The 8,923-nt window shown below is 43.3% G+C and overlaps 1 non-coding gene across 1 annotated transcript; it reads left to right on the top strand.

The window, feature by feature from the left end:
* Nucleotides 1–8,323: 8,323 nt before the first annotated feature.
* On the top strand, nt 8,324–8,395 carry Trnam-cau. Its single transcript has one exon. It is a non-coding gene; the product is annotated as a tRNA-Met (tRNA).
* Nucleotides 8,396–8,923: the final 528 nt, after the last annotated feature.

Here is an 8,923-nt window from a genome sequence, read left to right as displayed (position 1 = left end):
TATAAAATATATGAACCTCAACGTCTCACAACCCTATTGGGCCCCACGGCCTGTTACAGGGATACCTTTACTTTACTTTTTTTTTAAATTTATATTATATTTAATGCCATATTTGTGCACTTACTGGGCCACACTTTCCATAATTTTTATGAAGACTAAACTCACGTTTGTTTGCACACATCTCTAAGAGTTGTTCATTAAATATGACAGCAGAAACAAAATTTTGTTATGAAATCGCCATGGACTTTTCCTCGTTTTTAAGCTGTTAGCGTGAGCGGGAGAGGTCGTGGCCTAACAACAGGTACTGTCCGAGACTAAACCTGGAGGCATTGAGGAGATCAACACATACCTAACTCAGAACACTCGAGATTCGATCCAAACACTTCCCGAATTCAGCAAGTCTGAAGAGGTACCGCTTCAGCCATCTTGTTTGGTTACTGATATTCTCGCGCATAATATGCTGCTGATATGTTACATGTTGCTATAAATTGTAAACCGTAATGAGTACAGGATATAAACCTAAATCAGATAGGAGTGTGGATAACGTGCTTTCTATAATATGAACATATGTGAGCGGTACACAAGACGATTTTTGTGTCACGAGATATTGTGTCATACTCTATTGCACTGCACCACATGGAAGAGACTGATAAACAATCGTAAGAATGGCGGTAAGGGTCTCCTGGAATCTGGTACCGTGTAGTTATAAGTTTACCTAGGTGTCGGATAAATATGCTGCCTCCATCTTCAGGGTAGAATGAAATTAATCGATTTTTTTGAGAAGAGAGTCATCTCAACTTCCTCGTGTAATGAAGGCAGATGCACCATGAAACTTGTAACAGATAACAGGCATTATCTTCATAGTCACCACCACAAGAACCTCACATCTGACACAGACAAGAATTCTGTTGCAAATATATATCTGAGGCTCTGTACATAATATGGGGTATCCTTGCACCCCTCTGGACTCCCGAGCGAGACAAATGTTACCTTATTGCTCTCATCGGTCAAGTTGATGTCTTCCATATTTCATCTGCAGAACGTCAACTGCGAGGTGGCCCTCCTGCACCGCGTACCTCTCCCTACCTGATGCGTATCCTGTCGTTGCTGCAGAAACCGGCACCTATCGATCACGTGCACGGTCACGACAACTGATTGATTCGTTCACGGCTTCGAATCTTTGTCACGGTACTGCTGCCTCCTACCATTAGGCCTATTATATTGGTATTCAGCCATTGCTGCCAACATTGGCTGCAATTGTGAAAATGATGCAACTTTAAGAAGTACCGATATTGAAGGGTGCGTTGAGCGACGCGAACCTGGGCCAGGATTTTCTGGCAAGGATACTTTGAAAATATAAAGCGAGTCGTGCTTGAAGAACTTGTGGCTCCTCTTTTGCTTGTCAGTTGTATGCGACTGGCAGCCAGCATCCAGTGTACGTGGACATGTAGACAAGATATGTACAATGTATCTGCCAGACTTTATTGAGAAACGCCTGGAAGATGTAACCCATGCTGCAGTCCGCAGAGTTTCCAGCATGCGTTTTTGCATTTTGGCATTCTGAATTCTCTGGCTGTTACGAAGGCCGGTCGGATAGATTGCTGCTGGTCCTCACCAGAACAGTCATCCTTGGCTTCAGCTCTCGTCGAGAACTAAGACCAAGATTTTTGTTCTCGCCTAGACATATACGTATCCAGAAGTGCGGCCCCCTCTTCATCAAGGGGAGGGGTAAGCTTTTCTGTGTAGACGCTGGGTTTGTTGCACTTTACATTCAGCACTGACTGCTGGTCCTCACCAGCATACTAATCCTTGTTTCCGATTCCCACGGGACTTATGGTCATATTTTATTTTCTGAGGACCCTGTGAGCCCGTGTCCTCCTCACTAGCTCTACCTGCTGCGAAGAGTTTTGATCACGACCTTGAACACAACTGAAGTTGTTATTGCTGCTTTGGTTACTGTTAGTATTGTAACACATTAGTTTAATGTGGTCACTGTGTTTTGGAGCTCGTGCTGGTGTTGCTCAAATTTTACATGTGTGTGCGCCAGCAATATTGTTATCACCTGTGGCAGGATATTAAATATACAACAACAGGGCGGCCTCCACTGACGTAACGCAGATACCAAATTTCATCAGAATCTCTCTAACTTCTCTGAAGTTGAAACATGCCGAGAGACAGATTTCGTTTCATGCATATCATGCGGCGAATTCATAACATCGAAATCTGGGCAGAAACTGGACGTTTCTGTTTTCATACTACAGAAACCCTGCAGATATTTGCTTGCCGTGAACTTACTAGCTCTGGAACTTTTATGCTTTGGAAGGACTCAAGGAAACCATATTAAAATCACGGCAAGGACAGGCGTCCTGTACGACCTTCGAATTTCTGGTTTACCTACGGCTTCCGCGTGACGTTATCAATGAATTAGCCTTCCGGATTGTTTTTCGGTTCGAATCATCACAGTGCCACACATGTCCACCGATTTAATATCTTTCAGCTCTAAAGAGTAAATGCAAATATACTGGCTTAGTAGTCTCCTACAACTGACAAAATGAGGTCTTTCTGCTTGGGAATTGTGCATAAGTTCAATATGTCTTCACCTTAAAGTATTATATGTCATAAAATTTTTGAAGGGCTAACAGGATAGGTAATTGCTCATAACGAGAAACTTAATGATGAACTCTTGTCCCCTAGTGCCGTTAGGATAATGAAATCAATTAGGTTAGTGTTTGTTAGTTATCTGTGAATATTGTGATATGTGACCTGAAACACGGAATAATCCATTGCCAGACAACGCTCCGGTAAACACATTCTCGAGGTTGCACAGTCAACAGTGGGACCTCCGATGCTTAGTAGTAGTTTGTTACGTTTCCTAGCAACAGACAAAACACAAATAATAACAGAATGAACTAACTGTTCGAGTTGGTGGCGTCTATTCGTTTCTCCCGAGGTTATAAAAAGGAAGGATATGAGGAGTGATTTGTCAGACAGACCTCGTTCAAGGCAGCTCAGTGTGTGAGCAGGACTTCTAGGTTCGCGTTCCGTCGCAGTGGAAGAGCAGACACTCGTGGTCCAGTAAGGAGTGGAGCGCGTCTTAGGCAGTCACTGATTGTGACTGTAAAGAAGTGCCAATAAACCCAACCATCCAGTCAAGAACCCTTTATTATCAGTTACGCAAACTCTCATAAATGAGAATACAAACTTGTACCGATAAGAATATAGTATTCCTCCTCGATGAACGAATTTGTCATAAAATATTTACATTACTATGCAAGAAATGTAGCATGTGAACCGAAAGTGAGGTACGCATAAACGGAAACATGAAATGTTTTCAATACATTACCCTGCTCTTCAACATCAGAATCAAATATCGAGTCAATTTCATTGTACTGACAACACTAAGTGAAATATAAAACCAATGAAGTTCCACGTTGTCTAATTTTCTAAACTTACCACTTGCCTCTACTTCATCTTGGATCCAAATATTTCGATAAGCGCTTCGTTTTAAAATACATTTATTTTATGTTCTATCCTCTAAAAAAGTTGTCGTAATTCATATTTCTAAAATACAACTGATAAAATTATATGTACATGTTGATAATGAATTCCTTTGGAAATAGGAGCCGTGATATTATTATAACAGATATGGAGAACAATAAATATTTTCATAAACTTTTCAGTTTTGTTGTGACTTTCGAAATCTCTAAAAATATTTCTGAAAACCTGAATGGAAGAAACCACTGCGGAGGCTAGGCCCTGATTGGATGATGATGTGAGTATTAAAGTGGATTTTTTATTGTTAGTGGGGTGGGACCAAGTCCCTTGCACTGCGGCCACTTCTGTCATATTGTACCAGCCCCAGATGATAGGTAAGGGTGATAGTGGAGCAGTTGGTGGAATGAAGATTGGCAGGGTAGACCGAAGTACTCGGAAAAACCTGCCTCAGCGCCACTTTATCCACCACAAATCCCACTTGAGCAGAGCCGGGATAGAACCCGGGCCGCGGCGGTGGGAAGCCGGCGACTAACCGCTTGAGCTATGGCGCGGCCAAAGTGGATCTTAAATAAATAGTTTGTGACATTCTGGACCAGCGTAATATGCCCCAGAATAGGGTTCGGCGATGCGTCAGTAAGGACTCGATACCAGACTCTCAGCTTCCGTTAGAGTGTAGAATGTCTACCAATTGAGCACCTGTAAGAGTGTCAGGAATATTTATTCCATTGCGTCTTCGTCTAGTGTTTCGGTTAAATGGGGCTAAGGCCCTTGGTACTGAGGCCACTGGGGCCAAATCTACCGGCCCCCAGGATCGAGATTTAGGCTAATTCAGGCGGCGAGCTTCTGACCTGCAGGCCCGAGTTCTCAGGCTGAGTGTGCCTTCTCAGAGCGATTATTGTCCTCAGTGTTCGCGTGCTTTTTTTTGTCGGCGCTACGGTAGTACATCAAGACGAGCCACCCCTGTTGCCGTCCGCATCAGTTTCACTTCACAATGCGCATGCGCCCTCGCTTTCAGAACGTCCTGGAGTCATCCAGCAAAATGTCTGCAGGCGCACTAATGCATTTCTGTTCTGTGTAAATGGCTGGCAGAATGTTTCAACGTTTCACTGCCTCTGAGTAACAGCAGCAGGGACGAGATTCACGGTGAAATTTTGAAAATGAATTCGGTAAATTCTTATGATTATTCAGCCAGAAATTCATCGGATATAATTCACTGATTTCTATTTATTTCGAGATAGAGCAGTCGGTATAGCGACTAGGTACGGGCTGCATGTCCGAGGGGTCGGAGTTCGAGTCCCGGTAGTGCCAAGAATATCCTTTTCTCCACGTCGTCCAGACAGGCTCTGGGGTCCACTCAGCTTCCTATCCAGTGGATACCAGGGGCTCTTTCCCTGGGGGTAAAGCGGCAAGGACATGAAGCTAACCACTCACCTCCAGCTAATGCCGAGGTCAAGAAAATATGGATCTATACATCCACTCCCCATACGCCTGCATGGCGTAGTGCTTAATTAGTTACGCACAGGGAACAACTTTACGTTATGTAAGATTTGGGGCTTTCACGGCTGTGACTATGAAGAAAGCAGTCTCCTGGGATTTGGCACCGTGTATATGTGGTGTTAACCGACGTTTCGGAGGAACGTATCGCCTCCATCTTCAGGGCAGAAGAAAAAATATAAGAAATCTGCAAGCAAAGAGNCTATCCAGTGGATACCAGGGGCTCTTTCCCTGGGGGTAAAGCGGCAAGGACATGAAGCTAACCACTCACCTCCAGCTAATGCCGAGGTCAAGAAAATATGGATCTATACATCCACTCCCCATACGCCTGCATGGCGTAGTGCTTAATTAGTTACGCACAGGGAACAACTTTACGTTATGTAAGATTTGGGGCTTTCACGGCTGTGACTATGAAGAAAGCAGTCTCCTGGGATTTGGCACCGTGTATATGTGGTGTTAACCGACGTTTCGGAGGAACGTATCGCCTCCATCTTCAGGGCAGAAGAAAAAATATAAGAAATCTGCAAGCAAAGAGACCGGTTCTCACGGTCTTTTCGCTTGCAGATTTCTTATATTTTTTTCTTCTACCCTGAAGATGGAGGCGATACGTTCCTCCGAAACGTCGGTTAACACCACATATACACGGTGCCAAATCCCAGAAGACTGCTTTCTTCAACTTTACATTACCTTACCATTACTGATTTGGCAAAACCGAAATACTTGAAAGAAACAAGGCCACATTGTCTTAGACAGTTTCCATAATGGTTGTCCTGGGATTGAAACCGGGCCACCGCCGTATGTAGATTCCATGTAGCTAAGGTCATTTTTACTTCACGTATTATCTACTGTGTGCGGTATATGCAGTACAAAGACGTTTCGGGAAACGGATCTACCCTCCTTCATGTGATTATAAACATAACTATATACACGTATAAATAAGCTTTCTATTTTTACCTGCGGTGTTACTGCCACTGAACAGGATCCGTGCATATAACGACGACCAATCAGCTAAAGACGAAAACAAAGTTAGCTTCAGACACCCGACAGTACGCAACAAAATTACGGTGTAAAGTTTAGTCTGTCACGGTGTGTTCCTCCAGTGATGTCAGAAATGCTAGTAGCTGGTCTTGAAGGCAATGAAGCATATTGTCGTAGACTTGCCACGTAGATAAAAACCTCTAAATTACTCCATAAATCTAAGTCCAGTTTACTTTCAGTATGCTTAAAGTTGGGATCTCTAAAAAGAAGAAGAAAAATTGAAAGAAGTCTTTCACGAGAGTCGGTTAGTTAACAGAGTAACCGTAAGTATGTCTTTATGGCTTCTCGAATGGTCAGCTTGGAATGGTATGGCACGTCGGACATCTCTACAGACAGCTCAGAAAACATCAGCCTCAATCACATTCAGTGACGCCGTCGGTAGCTTCGAAATGTCGGGTGATTGAAGGATGACGAATTGAAAGATGTGGGAGGAAGTTGTTACTGCCTAGTTTTCACATATTAAAGTGGAATTTTCCTGAAGAAATCAAGAAAAGAACACGAAAACCCGCAGTAAGTATCGCCGGTGCTCCGACTAAGATTTGAACCGGACACCTTAACAATTCGAGTCGGAAGCCTTATTGCGTGAGCAAACTTCACCCATGCAGTCCGACATTGAAGTAGTTATCTAATTCTGTTAAAGTTATTCCTAATTTATTTGTTGTCGCTGTAAAACCTGCTGCATGTAGGCCTTTCTAGCCCTAATTTCGGACTACTCTTTTGTTAAATTTTATGGATGGAAATTGAATATTAAGGAAACACCAAGAAGCTGATGTACATAACTGATAAATTATTGTTACGTTAGTCTGAAGAAGGTTATGAACTGGACAAAATGCCCCAAACAAGGAAAACAGGAAATATACACACTTCTGGTAGGAAAGAGTTGGAAAAGAAAAAATAAAAGTAGATAATATTAAAATGGATCTTAATTTGTGCACTTTGTTTTTCTTAGGATAATTGTACACATATAGTGGCCTTCACAAAGATTACTTAACATCTACAGGTTGAATTTATTGTGGTTACACTACACCACTACAATTTTTTTTATTTTCATGACTCATCAGGTGAATTTAAAATAAATCCAGGATCGTTGATCTGAAAGTTAACATTAAACGCGTCTATGAAATGGATCCACTTTTCACGTCTAGAAATTGGTATAGTTTAGTATGAAAACCTTAAACTTCTTTAAACTAAGGACTAGGTTTGTGTGGTTTCCTTTATGTAATATTGGTGTACTGTCGTGACAATTTTGTATAGTTTAATAGATGTATGAATGTTCTTGTGTGTGTTTCAAGTGTGGAGTTTGTTGCTTCACAGTTGGATGTAAGGCGGCTAGAATGGCTTACGGTTTGTAACGGTCCTCCTGCTTTTACTTATATTTTGCGACGGCATATGCATATATGCAGTGTATGGAGGTATGTGGTGGTACTAGCAGCTTGGTGAAGTAATCTCGTGTGTTCTACGTGTAGGGTAATTTTTGTATATAGTTTCTGTCAGCAATCCTACGAAGTTTGTGTCCCTGGGTGTAGAAACCTCGTGGTTTCATCGTCCACTTGACATCTGGGTAATTTAAGTAAACTGCGAAATAAGCAATGCGATGCCCCGACAACCAGTGCGGAATTAGATCAAATGTGCATATATGCACACAGTATTCTGCGTAATGACCAGAGTCATACCTCCCAAACGGGGACTCCATCGAACTCGCCGACACATTCCGATCGGCACGTGTCCGCTGCGCCTGTTTCGGCCCGTCCGAGGACCGTCTGCTATCGGTGCAATAATCCCGGTCACACTCGCAAAGACTGTTATGTCCGGTTACCCACCTCAGCTACTGAGAGTGCTCGACCGCAGCCAAATACTCTTTGACTAGCACGTAACCCAGCCCCTCCTCGTGGGAATCGCCCACCTCGAAGTCCCACCTTGTTCAGCCACACTATTTGCAACTCGCATAATCAACGAATACAGGGGGTTCTACAATATAGTTTACCCTGTCTTCAGGTAGAGCTCGCATTTGGACCCGTTTGTGCTCTCTTAGACTCTGGGGCTGTCCGTTCTTTGATGTCCGACGTTGCCTATAACTCCCTTATGAAAGCACTCCCTTCGCTGCACACTTATCCCGTGACGGTAAAGTGTGTCACTGCCTCTGCTCAGACTTTCCCAGTTCATACTGCAGTCAAGTGTAAGATCCGGATTGATCGTTATACATGGAAAGTCCCATTTTACGTTGTTCACGGCTTGATTCAGCCCGTCATTTTGGGTGCTGATTTTTTAGGGAAAACGTGTTTGATGATTGATGTTCAGCAGAGTGGCGCAGTGGAAGCGTGCTGGGCCCATAACCCAGAGGTCCGTGGATCGAAACCACGCTCTGCTACCACTTTTTGAAACGTACCACAGTCCAAGGACCGAAAAGTGGTTTGGGATAGGAAACTATATTAACAATACAGACACCAAATAAATATAATAATATAATTGATTAAAAAAATACAAACTGCCCCAGATGAGGACGGCACAACGTACAAGCGTCCACCAACTCCGCCGTTAATTTAGTAAACCAAAATTCCAAGAAATAATTTGGGGTCGAGACCAGACTCTTCCACGGCGTGCAGCAGAATGGCCCTCCAGTGTTCAGACGAGCCTCTCAGTCCCTGGTGAAAGGATGAAGGGCGCAAGCGTACGGCATCAGGAGAGGGGGAAAAGGAAAGAAGGGGGTCTGGTTGAGGGACATGGCGGTGGTTGCTGCCGTTACAGCAATAACTTATGTTCTAATTCGTAAATAATTATTATTTTAGTGTATGTAGACGGACAGATATGAGTCAGTCCCACGTGACAGCCTCACATTCTGCCCAGTCACTTCAGTACTGTTATTTCTGTATTAAAGTGGAGGGACGCGGAAAAAAAG

This window comes from Cryptotermes secundus, unplaced genomic scaffold, assembly GCF_002891405.2.
Source record: "Cryptotermes secundus unplaced genomic scaffold, Csec_1.0 scaffold21, whole genome shotgun sequence".
NCBI lineage: Eukaryota > Metazoa > Arthropoda > Insecta > Blattodea > Kalotermitidae > Cryptotermes > Cryptotermes secundus.
This window is presented reverse-complemented; position numbering and strand designations above follow the sequence as displayed.